Here is a 15077-nt window from a genome sequence, read left to right on the forward strand (position 1 = left end):
GAGCACACAGCTTTCTCCTTCCTCCGACTCAGCAGCTCTGAATTAACAAACTGTGAGGCTTATATGCCCCACAGTAACAAGCCTGGGCAGGTGGCTCTAATTTACGATTATCATGCCAACTGCCAAAACAATTAACAAATCATACAATTAAATTAACCAATTACACCATTTTCATTAACATGGCTGCCTTTTGCAGATACCCTCACCAAGATGGAGTAGCTATTCCCTAAACCCCCTGGGTCCTAAAGCCTGGCAAATTCTTGCTTCAGTCATACCGGAAGCAAGATGGCCGCCAAACAGGAAGTGACGATTGGCTTCGGTTATACCGGAAACAAGATGGCCACCAAACCGGAAGTGACTGGTTTTAATGCCACATCATCAAAAAGGACGTTCCCAGGGGGTTAAAAGGGCAGGTCCAGGCAAGTACCAGTGGTAGGAGTTGGGAGAGTGTTATGCTACAGAAATTGAGTACTGGGATTGTTGGATTACTTGCTATTGACCGTGGGTTGTTTGACTGCCTTCTTTGTGCTGTATACCTGGACTGTTTTGAAAACCCGGGATTGTGTATGAACCGTTGCCTGTTTCACCGACTATTCTATGCTGGATGGACATGTGAATTAACTTCACAGTATTTAGTCTCTGTTTAAATACTGTCCCACTACTGTATGCATATTCTACACAGCCTACGAAGTTGCTACTATATATATATATATATATATATATATATATATATATATATATATATATATATATATATATATATTTCAGACCTCACAATAATAATAATTCAAAAGAAATTTTTACACTCACACACATTGTATAATTATGTAAATGCTATATTTCCAAATGTACAAAGCAGTCTTCTGAGTAGTTGTACAAAATGTGCACTTAAATGACCCTTGTAAAAGTAGTATATTACTTCCCTTGTAGAGCCACACCTCCTTAATTCAATATTTATTATTGAGTAATATTGAATTAAATCACCTAATGAGTACAAGATGGAGATTTCTTGTTGTGCATAATAAATCAGTTGGAATCACTAAACACTATTTAGTGTTGAATGAACTGGGGTACAAGCTTTGTTTGAAATATAGGTTTTCCAAGAAGGATGGCTGTTTACTAATACATATTATTAGCAAATGAGAAAGCGTTGGCTGTCAGAAAATCGAACTTTGCATAATTAAAAATCACACACCACAAATCAGGCTGGGTTTTCCAAGTTCACAAGCGATGTGGTGCCTGTCTACAACACAGCACAGCTTACTCAACCTATTCAGATGAGATTTGGGCATTCAAAATATTTCTTGTGTTTATTACAGGCAGCAGTGTGGAGTAGTGGTTAGGGCTTTGGACTCTTGCCCGGAGGGTTGTGGGTTCAATCCCCGGTGTGGACACTGCTGTTGTACCCTTGAGCAAGGTACTTTACCTAGATTGCTCCAGTTAAAACCCAACTGTATAAATGGGTAATTGTATGTAAAAATAATGTGATATCTTGTAAGCCGCCCTGGATAAGGGCGTCTGCTAAGAAATAAATAATAATAATAATAATAATTACCCACAGAGCCACTCTGAGCTGTGAGCGCAAGTTAATATTGCTGCAATGTAATGTGTACTTTTTTAGATCCTAATCTTTTGTCTTGTGAGTCTTTTCAGTGTTCATGACAAGAGATCTAGTCACTCTCTGTCCTAACAGGGAGCAGTCTCTCAAAGTTGCCCAACAGCATCTAAGCCTTTAAGCCAGGGTGGCAAGAGTCAGAGGTGTAGGTAGTGGGAGGGAGGCAGAGAGTACACAAAAAAAGGTAAAGCTCCTGTTTTCTCACTGGTCCCTGAAATTAGATTTCCCATGTAACTAATGACAGGTTTAAAATTAAATGTCTGGCTCATGGTTACATCTTTGGGACACGCATGAGTTTTGTGATAATAGATTTGGCCGCTGGTCCTGCATCTCAAGGGGACTGCCAGCTAATAAAATTGAGGTTGGGGAGGTGGCGATTGAAGTTGCAAATGGGATTAAGTCAGTAACAGATAGGTGAGATTCTTTGAGGTTTAAATAAGTTAGGAATCACAGTGTAGCCTTATAATCTTGGTGAGGCAGATTTTTTTTTCTTTCTTTAGGATTCTGGAATATTCCTGTAGCTACGGTTTCTGAGATCCTTATTTATACTATTGTAAAGTGTTTTGTTTTAGATTATATTGGTGGTCTTTAAATACTTAAAGGTTTTAAAAGAACAATTTAATTTAATGGCACACCAGGGGAGCAGTGATCAATTTATCATGGCACGGAAAAGGTTAAGGGACATCTTTAGCAGTGTACTTGATAGAAGTACATTTTTGAGCTAGTTAATTGTTAAAAGCTCATTATTTTAGGCAAGACTGAAGTGCAAGGAAGGCACAAAACATTCTTGAAAAAGTGGACAGGAATTTTGTTTTTAAAATTAAACAAAATATAGGCTAAATAAAATGTTAAATTAATGTATAAAATACAATCAGTTTAATAGATATTTGCCATGCTCTGGGATGGGATTTAAAGGGTTAATAAAACACAATGAGGCACCTATAGCTCTTAAATTTATGGTATGCAATTAGAAGAGAAATGTAAGTAGAATGATCAGGGCACGCTCCCTTGGGAAAGTAATTATTAAATATTAATTGAAATAGCATTGTAATGGTACATTTTACAGCAACTGCATATAGTGAAAATCCCTATCCTAGTTCACATTGGAATATGTAGTAGCAAAGAAGTGTGCTTTGTGCAAAGTCCTATTATATGGACTATTGCGGCTATAGGAGGCTGTGTGGTCCAGTGGTAAAGAAAAGGGCGTAACCAGGAGGTCCCCGGCTCACTCACTGACTTATTGTGTGACCCTGAGCAAGTCACTTAACCTCCTTGTGCTCTGCCGTTCAGGTGAGATGTTGTTGTAAGTGACTCTGTAGCTGATGCATAGTTCACACACCCTAGTCTCTAAGTTGTCTTGGATGAAGATGTCTGTTAAATAAACAAATAATGTAAACTACACCAGCATAATGAAACAGTTGATTGGTGTCTAAGTTATGTTCTGTCTCCATAATAGTTTTCTCAAGGAGTTGGGATCCTTTTTAATAATTAATACAACATTGATACTGGATATCTTCTTTTCAATATCCAGTGTCTTTTGGCTGCCATATATATGCCATATATATGTGTGTGTAGGTCCTGACGTGAGATGGTCTGCATGTCAAACATTGCACTGTATTTATTTATATCATCCCAAAAACTCTCAATTAAAATTCTAAGGTTAAAGAAACTAAGTCAAGCAGACAAACGTTTGTCCCAAAATGTTCCTTAAAGGCCTATTGTTACAAAACTCTGAAGGTAAGCTCAGGATTGTGGGCCATATTCACAAGCCTTTTGGGACTCTTATAAAGACATTTTTTGTTAAGGACTGTTTACTTTTCAACTGTTTTAACGGTGGTTAGAAGTTTATTCTCAGCTTTCAAAGAACCGTTAAACTTAACAGAATGATTATAATGGTCTTTAAAATATATTCCTTATAACATTCTTTTGTGAATAGGGCACTGTGTGCTGTTTGTTTGGTACTGTTTTTGTAATACTGGACCCTAATCACAGCTCTCTTTGTGTTGGCTGCTTTAAAGCAGTTTCATGAATATCAAATTATTTTATATCTAAAAACTTAGGAAAAAGCTTTTTGAAAAGGGCCCATTATAAGTTTCAGTAATATGGTGAAATATTTCGGTATTTGGGGAAAACGTTTTAAAAAACCTATCCACCATTCAAATGTTTTTAGAAAAAACAAGCAGTGACAGGTTTTAATTTATAATGACTCCCCTCAAGTCTTCTTACTTTTTAAATATTTTTTTCCCCACTAGGGGGCAGTATTTGACTTCATTCCGTTCCTGCAGTTGCTATGAACCAAACTTGTGCAGACACTGGGTAAAGAATCAACAGCCATGCCATTAAACACAGAATCACCTCATACTGTGACTTGTTAGGTAGGACAAAAAAACAAACAAAAAACGAATCCCTCACGAATTGTATTTATTAATGCAGTATCTACCTGTCAGGTATAAATGGAATGAATGCTATTTTATTATACTAGTATGCAACAGGATATGTAAAAGAGTTATTAAAAGCACAGAAAATTCCTGTTGGAACAACCTTATGATTATGATAGGCTTTTGGCAAGACAACCAGAAGTAGAATTAAATATGTGTTTACCTGTTTATTTATTTAGTTCGTTATTTAATTAGCTCAATCAAGAAAACATGCAGTGATCAAAACCCATGAAATAAAGCATTGATCGCCTGCAAATCTGTCTGTTCAGAACTAGCTGCTGACTACCTTTTCAACAGCTTTTCCTCCAATAAGTATTGGGACATATACATTAAGAATGACAGGAAGTGGAACATTTGCCTGTTTTACCCCATTCTGATCCTTTGCTTACTAAAACATTCCTGGCCACTTTATTAGGACCTGTAATTAATACTGGCTTGGACCACCTGATCACAACCTTGTCACATGTCATAGACTCCACAAGATGCTGGAAGTGGTCATTAATGCAATTGGTGAGGAATGCAGAGGATTGTGATTACTAAAACATCATACAAGTTCATCCCTGGGGATTGTGGGGTCATCAAACCATCCATGCACAATTCTGACATGGTGGATGTGTGTATTATTGTGTCGAAGGTAGCCATCCCAATCAGGGTACAAGTGCATCACTGTTGGGTGGAATTGATGTGCAACAATGCTTATGTAAACAGAGGCATTTGTTTGGTCTTGCAGAGCAAACAAAGTACCAGGAGAACATGCCGCACTGCAGGGTGATGCCAGGTGAATTATAGGCAGTTAACACTGGATACCAAGTGCTAGTAAATATTTTAACATGTTATTGGATGTTAATGTACCCTTGAACTAAAATTGTTTCCTCCAAAGCTGGTAGTACCATCCTTGTTCCATCAATCCCACTTTTTTTAAGTAAATAAAATAAAGGAATGTTGAATAGCTCATAACATTTCTATTGACATTGCTTTCACGGTTTCACGTCTACAGATTCTGATACATCAAAACTCATTGTAAAGTGGTCAAGGCCCCACATGATTAATTGACATTAATAAACTAAGAAAACGTACCATCCCTTGTAGCTATGTCAATGTATTCACATTTTCATCCAGATCAATGTCTTCATGTTGTAAAGAAGATATACCCTGCAGAGAATTTAAAGCACATTCTATAGTGTCAAGAGCTGGCTTTATAGATCTCTATGGAACCCCATAGCCCCCCCCCCCCCCCCCCCCCGAGTCATCAGTGCATTCAGAAAGTACTTTATTTCCTCTTCTGAGATTATTTGCTTTTTGAGAACTCAAACGTTCATTCATTTATTATTCAGAGTCATGTTTGTTCTTTGTGTTTATTGATTATTGTACACAATTCATCAGAATATTAAGACCCAATGAAACTAATGGCAGTCAGTTTTGTGTCAAATTAATGATTATTTGAATCCATTATGGATTGCGTATATGAAATTCAGACATGAACAGGTTAACTGGCTTGTGCTGTCAGACACAACTGTTATCCTTTTCTTTGTTGTTTTTTCTAATGTGAACATTACAGTAGTAATCAAATCTGGGACATTGGTAATCAATTTTAAATGATGAGCAATTCTAGTTACATAAGGAGACAGGCATACTTACATTATCTGTTAATCTAGTAAACTGATTATTCTTTGCCAAATTAGGTAGTCACCCCTATACAATTTTTCGCAATAACTGGCAACAATCTTCGCACTCGGTTTACTAACTTTTGCAAGTTATTATCATACATATCAACCTTAATTGAGACAACATCTCGAGTTAACCTATCATTTAGAGAGCATTCTTGCAAAGCATTACCATAAGCATATTTGCGTCTGTCTTGCAGCTGATTCTCTGATTTCCCTCTAAAACGCACGTCACATTCGTTCAGAGGTAGCTCAGACACCAGTGAATCTACTACTAGTCAGGTGTGGGGGGGGTGTGGGTGTGGGTGTGGGGGTGTGGGGTGGGGGGGGAAGCTTAGGTTGGCCAGGGTGTCCATGGCCCCACCTGCGGGCTTGCCTGTAAGCTGCCCAGAGCTGCGCTGTCCCGCGACGCTGTAGCTCTGAGGTGGCTGCATGGTGAGTCTGCAGTGTGAAAAAAATGGCATTTGGATATGCCAAATTGGGAGAAAATAATAAAATAATTGGTGATTACTAAATATAAATAAATAAATAAATAAATAAATAAATTGGCTTTAATACAAATAAAAAATAAAGCTTTGTGGTAATATTTATTAATTTACTTATATTAACTATCAACATTATATATATGTCCATATGCCATGTTCAATAATTAATACGTTGATAAAAAATGGGGGGAAAAACAGAATTTTCTGTTCACAAAAATGGAAAATCAATAGCCTTAAAGATGGTTACAATTGAAGGCAGTGCAGACGCCAGTGTTTTATACAGTAATATAAAGCAATTATATGCAGGCGACCAGTTAAGCATGCAATCTATATCTATGATAACAAATGACAGGGCTGCATTTATCATAGGATCTCAGACAGGCTTCATAAATTATATATATATATATATATATATATATATATATATATATATATATATATATATATATATATATGATCAGAGGATGATTCAGAATCAGAGGCAGAGCCACAATAAATGTCTTGTTTACATTTTAAAGCAAATTGTCAAATTGTTGAGGTACTTGAGTTGGAATATTGTTTCAAAATTGTATAATGCAACAAAAAGAATATATTAAAAGGGTTAATGCATGGCCGAAGGCTTCTCACTGATAATTTTCTCTATATAAAAAGCTTCGAGGGAACGCTGGTCCTTATTCTAAAATAGCAGACTCAACTCCTATATTAAATACATGTGGCATGTTATGTATGTAACACAAAGTGACATGACCACATTTGCATTAGTGGATCTATGCACTGAAGGGGATACATGCAACCAATGTTGTCCACATACATTAACACAACACTGGGGGATAAACAGGAAAATAATTAGGCTCATAATATAATGTATGGGATTTGAATAGGTCTTAACAAAGCTTTGAGCAAAGTGGATAGTTATATCTGAGGGTTTGGCAGTGAGGCTGACCTGGACTTTTTTTTTTAAGTATGCATCATTATGTGGACTATTATAAAAATATATATTATTTAGAAGGTGCATTCATGTTAATTCTTATTAATAAACACAGTTGCAGTTGGCTTATGTGCTCCATAAAATATATTAACAAATCCTCTGGAAAATACCCCCATAGGAAAAGTGAGCGAATAAGAAATTACAAAGCAAAAACCTATTTTAATACATTATAACCTGAAGTGTTGCATTTAATATTCAGTGTATCTAGCTGGAGCATGAATCTTGTACAGTACTACTCCCAATCTAAGTATGTTTTAGGAAATATCTTTACATTAACCAAAAATACTGGGCATCATCACTAGAACCATTATAGGGTACCAATATTAAAATATTAAACATTGCTAACAAAAGCACCAGAATGAACACGCATTTACTCCAGTGCAAAGTTTGCAGCATATCTTTAAGACTTCTGTATAGAGGACTATTTTGCTTATTGGCACAGTGTCCCAATAAGTATCTTGTAGAATTCAGCACTAGTAAATGGTTTTAAACTATGGGGCATGTCCTGGGTAACATTATAAAACATACCTTAAGCCTTTGTAATCTATAACATTGTATTGGCATACTTTATGTTAATACACCCTTTGTAGTATTCAGCAGCTGAAAATGGTTTAAAATATGGGAATATCATATGCAATATTATAACACAGACATGTAATTGATTTCAATTCACAATGTGCAGAGATAACAACCAACATTATCCTTGTTTTGGTTGTTGATTTAGTACCTTATTCACACAAGGAACTTGATAACGAGGACCACTGCACAATTGCATTGCTATTTTTGGTAATGCAGTGGTCTACTAATGGTCCTGCTAGGGCTTGTTCACCCTGTTATAATAAAGGTCTCCCAATGATATTTTCAAACTGTGAGCAATGTTATCTTTGAGGTCCCACTAGACCTTAAATCAATAATGATGTTCAATGCACTGAAACCCTACACTCCCAAATCCACTCCACCAATCCCTTTGTGTACCCATGAGAAGTGCTGGGTTTGCTTACGGTTTTCCCAGTGGCCTTGACACAGGAGAGAAACAAAGACTTCTTCTAATTGTGCACTTGTTTGCTGAGACAAAATCCTGTATTCAGCATTTGATCCAGGATCCCTATGCTAGTAAAGCTGTACTACCTGCCCTGCACTAGTGTAAAAAATTGATTCACAACTATAACCCTGCTAGGAAAATAACTGACTCCTTCGACCTTCATAACCTTTGCAAACGCCTGCTTTGACATCATGACATGTAAGCAAGTCCCTACAGGTCAATTCGTAGCAAGTATGGCATTTTGTGCTAGCATGAGAAATACACAAGTAATGTTGTTATAAATTGCATTCCGAATATATATACTGTATATGTTAACAAATACATTGATTCAATTCCAGTAGGGCAGTGGCGACTGTCAAATCAAGTCTAGAGTCAATTTAGAGGGAAGAAGGAGGGACCATCAGCACAGCAGTCAAGGGGCTGTTCACATTGGAAGTCTAATGGTTATTTAATTAATCCGAATCGCTCCCGGGAGCAGACTGTTTGCTCCAATCGCGCCCATGTGAATACCCCCTAAACAAAACAACAGTCCTCCATTATTGTTTCAGACCAGAGAGAGCAGAGCTGCAGTCATCAAATTCTTAGGTACTCCACTTTGAAAAAGGGATTTCTCAAGGATATACTTTATAAAAACACACATTATACTATGGCTGAGGCAATGCATCGATTTCGATAGTCAAGCCTGTGCATCGTTTTTGTGTTAAGGGTTTAAGCAAAGGAAAGCTTTTGTTTTTTATTAAATTTGGACTCGCAATTATTTTTTGAATTAAACGCAGAGCTTCTCTGCTCCTCTCAGGTCTGACTCACTGAATCTGCATGTGATTGAGCTCACCTTCTCCCCCCATCCCTACCTTCTGTGAGTGTTTACTGATGATATTGGATCTGTGCAGGAGTCTTCAAAGTAACAAAGCAAGTTAAGAGTGTTGTGCTAGAATTACAAATACTGTATCCACCAGCCTTCCGATGTTTGGCAATTATTTTCTAAAGTAAGATGGCAAGAAAGAAAAGTACAGAAAGTAATGTTTGGGATACTCCGGTAACACAACTAATTTGTGTGACCATTTAATGAGATGCAGAGGTCGCGCTAGCCTTTAAAAATGTGCACTTGCAAAAAGCATACTATCCCAAAATCTGCGTTTTCAACCTTAACATCTGCATTTTTACATATTGCATCAACATAGTTATATTATTTTCCACTGTAACTATTTCAGATTAACAAAGTTAACGTTCAAAGCAGTACACAATATAACTAATGCTAGTAGAAACTGACATAAAGACAAGCTTACCATGAAATGTTTTCTTTTGTAAATCCCCCAAACGTGTACCAGTGTCTCTGCGGGTAGCTGTCAACATCACAACTATTTACAGTTTTGCTGTTTAAAAGTTCTTTACATTTTCCTTTTAGCACCCAAGTCAAAAATGTCTCGTGCTCTTTCCAAATCAAAGTCTTAATAATTCTCTGGAGCTTCCAATAAAAATTGTCATAAGTTTCAGATGATCCTCACGTAAACGAGAGTGTTTGCTGCTCTGCACTCTGTTCTGACAGCTAGAACCCTTTTCTGCTGGTACACAAGATATAGGTATCCTAATTGCAATTGCTGCAAGTTTTGTGAAAGCAGGAAAGATGTCAGAATAGTTCTCAATCAAAACCCTGCAGGCCTAATCCGTGGTCTTAAAACCATTATTTCGGATCATGTGTTTTACTTGTCCAAATTCTTGGCTGAGAGTCAACAGGTAAGATGCTCTGATACAGATTATTGAGCCGCTCTAATACCAGGGACGTATGCAGTGCTATATGGGATACTGAGACCTCTATTGCTTTTTTATTTTTAAAGAGGATGCAGGGAGCAGTGGAACCATTTTTACACGTTGCATTGCATAAAACTACTTCGTAATATAAACAAAATGATTGGATAGGGATGAAAAGGGGACATGTGGTTTTTTAGATCTGTATTTTAGAAACGCACTGCTGTTATTTTTTTGCATTTTATTAAAATGTCCTGCGTATATGACGTACAATTCTGCGTAAACGTGACCTCTGGAGATGGCACCCTATAAAACTTCAAACAAAATCTGCATTTATTCATTTGAACTACCTCTGATTAAAAATTAAGAAAAACAACCAAGATCATTTCAAAAGTTGCATCTTTGGTTAGGAGTATTAAGCATGCTGGCAACTTCAGTCCCTAGTGAGCAGGTATTCAGTAATGCTGGGCAGATTGTAAGCAAGTGCTAGTCATCCCTTAAATTAAAACAAAATGTGGACACTATCATGTTTTTAACACAATTAAAATATAAGCAATGGACAACACTCTTGTTACTAAACTGCTGTGGACAGTGATAACTTTTTTTAAATTTGTTTTTTTTTCTCTCTCTTGATTGGTTGTTAATTTGACTGGTAATGAATTTAAACAACATGTTATTTATTTTTTTATTTTGTTTTGACCCCCAACTGGTACAAATCAACACGAATAAGCTAATATATATATATATATATATATATATATATATATATATATATATATATATTTAATATTTTATAATTTTGTAATTGCTATATGCATAAACTGATGTAATCAATGTAATATGCATAATAGTTTTTAAAGCGTTACTGGCAATGTTTGTTACACAGTAATCCACAGCTCATGTATTACTGCAGGTTTTTTTTTACACTTTCATAAAGTCGATGAATCGATGCATCATCATTTTTGGAGAATGATATCGATAGTGAAAAATTAGTCATCGCCCCAGCCTTAATTTATACATTATTTTACCCCCAATTTTCTTTTCCCCACACAGCACAGGAGAACGAAGGTTCAGTCGTCATCCGATCCCACGACCGACCCTGTAAATCATGTGGCTGTGCTTTTACCAGGTGAGCCACTCGAGGATCCTCTAGTTTATAGTAGTTTTATTTTGGGATTTTAGCTTTTTTCAAGGTTATTCTTTATGTCCGTGAAACTAATTTTGTTTTGATGTTTCAAAGAAAAAATAATAGCGACTAGCATATACTTTTAAAAAAGTTGTTAATTACATTCTGAGACACGACTCTTTGGGAAATTAGAAGCGTACTGCTACCAATAAGTTCCAGTGGGGAAGTGACTTAATACCGTATGAAGTATGTCACAAAATGTTTTTACTGAACAATAGCCTTCGACAGCAACTTACTGGCATGTAAGCAATCCAGTCGTAATGCTTTTATTACCCAAAGTGGGTATAAATCAGTTGTATTACAGTCAATATGATTGATATCAAGTGTGACAATATAGAACCCCAGAGTAATACTCCAATTTTTAAGATTGAACACAGCTGAACAAGTTTCCCCTAATATGAAACAGCCAAAAAAAAAACAAAACAGCAGTTTACTGTTGATTATAAATAAAGCCATTTGTGTGAACTGCTTTGCTGAACCGTAAAAAAATGGTTATAATGATAGAATTTGCAAGTTGCCATCATCACAATGTAATTTGTCTGCTCTTATATTACACAAAACAAAGAGGACAAATGCAAAATTAAATGTGCAAGCCAGTACAAAAATCATTAGAGACATGATTTATCTAAACTTGTGTAAGATGGATGAATTATTACAGAACTCATCTGACTTACCCTGAAAGGCAGCCATTTTCTATTTTTAACCGTGTGCTGTAAGCAAACTTTAATTGGTAAGAACTAGTCCCTATCATACATTCTGAGGTTTCGCAGCTCCCAGTTCAACAGAACATCAAATGCACTTACAAACATCAAGTATTGTAGAAAATACACAGGCTAATAGCAGAAACATCAAACAGAAACTTTTAGCCAATGCACCACTGCACAGATCTAAGGCAGAGAACTACATCAGCCTCCACAATCTCAGATCAAATATTCCTGCATTCCCCCTCACCCTTTGGGGCCTTTCCTCTGATGAATAATTCACAGACTGCAGTGCAAAGTACTTTGCATACTGACAAGATTAAAAAGAATGTTTTGTCTGGGTTAAATTTACAATCTGAATTTTTCCTTTCGAATGTCAAGGGGTAATTAAATTAAGATGGTTTGCTGTGCAAAAGGGACCGACCTTGTCATAATAATTTCATTTTTCTTGGTTGAAGGGGATACTGCATTCATTTCCATAAAACCTTTGTTCTCTTTTAGCATGCATTACTTGGCTCTCGCTCTCCCCTGGAAATACAAATTAGAAGCAATTACAGTGTTTCTCAGCTAGGTACTAGTTTTATTTTCAGAGAACTTTAAATACATGTAGCAACAAACGCTTCAAATTATTATTGAATGAGAAGCTGTGTGCTAAACAGACCTTTTGGTTTTAGAGAAAGCACTCCATCTCTCCAGTCTTGCTAGACATTAAACAGGCATTTCAAAGAAGCAGTGGGAAATGTATCCTGATCAACAAATTAGTGGACAAATGTACTCTCAAAAGCTCTCCATCCCATTGCTAGTGTTTAAATTGCAAGACATGTCTGCACGGGTTGCAGTCTTCATAAATTACAAATCTACTATGCAGGCACTACATCAGATACCAACATGGGGAAAGTGCAGAATAGCAAACACTCAGGAGTCTCTTCCTTGCTTTCCAATAATATCTCTTGACCGTCTGGCTTATGCAGTGGGGTTACATGGACCTAAACAATGAGAGCAAAAAGAGCTGAATGACAGATGAATGTGTAATGCAATGTATCAAACTGAGATGTAGGTCCCATGCTCTGAAAAAGATTCCTTTTATACATTTCCAGTTGACTAGCTCTTTCCAGCATGATACTTTAATGACTCTTGGATTTCAAGGTGAAATAATCTCTGCTGAAGCAGTGGTGTGTAAGCTGCTGCTGCTGCTGTTGCCTTTCCTTTGCTACTGTATGTACTGGAAGCAGAGTGAGGGATTTGTTGATTTGTATGCAGGATCTCAGTGCTGAGGATAATGGATTTACGCTCTGGCAAAGATGCACAGAGCCTCAACTGTGAAAAGATATGTGATACAAAAAAAGGTATGTTTGACAAGACCATAGTTATCACAGGTATCTGATTACCGAGGGAACATAAACGAGCTCCCAGCCTCATTTGCTTCTTTATAGGTAAAGTTGTTTCAAAATAATAGGATAATGGTAAGTTATGTTATATTATATATATATATATATATATATATATATATATATATATATATATTATATACCGTATAAAGTTCATAAGCCAATTAGCTTGTATATAGCAATGCCATCACCTGATGACAAATGAGTGCTTATGAAAAGCAAAACCTTCTAGTGTTTCATCCCTTAAATATATCAGTAGAATCATTTAATTGGGATTTTTTAATAGCCACATTTAAAGCATTACATTATGGGTGTTCTAATTACACTGTAATAACATCGGAATTACACCCAACAAAAATAGCCACAGGAAGCAAGCTTGTAGAGCGTGTCACCAGGGGTTGTATTCAAGCTCTAAAAACACAGGAAATGTAAGGTTCCAGGAACAAATGCATTTCAGTTAACCCTTGTGCAGTACAGTATTGAGGTGTAGTAGTACGATTTCTGCATCCAAATGGAACACAAACAGTGTCTGAGAAAGACGAGTTCATTTCAGCCAACATAGTACAGTTCAAGAACTTAGGATCCAAACTGTAGCAAGACATTTGCCAGAACATTTTTGCAGATACATGGTAATACATATACATTATAGAGCTTGATGTTTAAAGGATTACAGCAGCAAAAAAATATATAAGCAGTCAGCACTCGGATATTTACCGTTCTTGTATTAAGAATAAAATCAATCCCCATTATATATATACAGTATATGTAATAAATGAATGCATGTACCTGTGACATCCGATTTCCGACTCCCTCACCAGTTTTGTGATACAAAGCCCATCTCTTCAATGTTACAATTTATTTGATTATCCATCACATCCCCCGTATCTTTTTTGTGTTCCCTGAAAAACGGACAAGGGTTGGAACGGGCCAAAATGAAATAATCAGATATGTGTCACACTCTTTTAACCGTCAATGAGGTCAACATTTTATAGGGTCGGATATGTGAGTTCTGACTGTATAACAAAAAAAATGAATGAACACATAGTGGAATGAGGAGATCAAAAGTCAGCTAGTATTTCTAAAGCAGCAGTCAGTTTAGTTGGGAAATGAACACACCTCAATATTGGAACAACTGAACTTAAAACATAAGAACCAGGTTAATGGCTTACGCAATCTATACTATCTCAAATGTGAACCTGTCCTGCTATGTGTATGACTGAGCTTACAGCACACCTAACGCTTTCATATATGTGATAGATAAGGTCAACACAAAGTCTTTATCAATGTATTAAAGTGTAAGATATTGCAAGCATCTGTTTCGCCTTGTATCAAGAGGATCTTGTGATACCCTTGGACATTTACCCATAACTTTCAAAGGTTATATAGAAGTACTAACAAGAAACTCAGAAAGGCTACACGGCTGATGACTTTTAATTATGACTGATGGTACTGCTTGCTGATTCATGATTTATTCACTGATTTCATGGGAGTTGCTTGTCTAAAGCAACACTTTCCTTTGCTAAACATTATTTGCGACAATTTCAAACTGATAGAGTGGACACCTACAGTGTATTTAATTTTTTTTTTTTAAAAAAAGAGGTTTTAACTGAAATCCTGTAACAGGAAAGCTGGCACAGTAAGTTAGCATATTGACACAAAAAGCTATTGTATTCTGTTTGTTGCAGATATCCTAGTAAATGAGGTCAGGTCAGGTCCTCTCATCTGTGCCCCAGTGTGTGTTTCTCTTAATAACTATATGATTCAGGGCCAGTTCAACACAGCAGGAACTGCAGTTGCTTTAGAAAACAGCTGTTATTGCTTTGC

At 36.4% G+C, this 15077-nt stretch overlaps 1 long non-coding RNA gene across 1 annotated transcript in view; it reads left to right on the forward strand.

Annotated features, from left to right (window-relative positions):
- The window catches only part of LOC131737551 (uncharacterized), a 129420-nt gene that overhangs the window by 14724 nt on the left and 99619 nt on the right, over positions 1-15077 (forward strand). Inside the window, exon 2 of the long non-coding RNA XR_009329199.1 lies at positions 11032-11107. This is a non-coding gene — a long non-coding RNA (uncharacterized LOC131737551). The remainder of the gene's footprint in view (positions 1-11031; positions 11108-15077) is intronic.

Source organism: Acipenser ruthenus, chromosome 7 (genome assembly GCF_902713425.1).
Source record: "Acipenser ruthenus chromosome 7, fAciRut3.2 maternal haplotype, whole genome shotgun sequence".
Lineage (NCBI taxonomy): Eukaryota > Metazoa > Chordata > Actinopteri > Acipenseriformes > Acipenseridae > Acipenser > Acipenser ruthenus.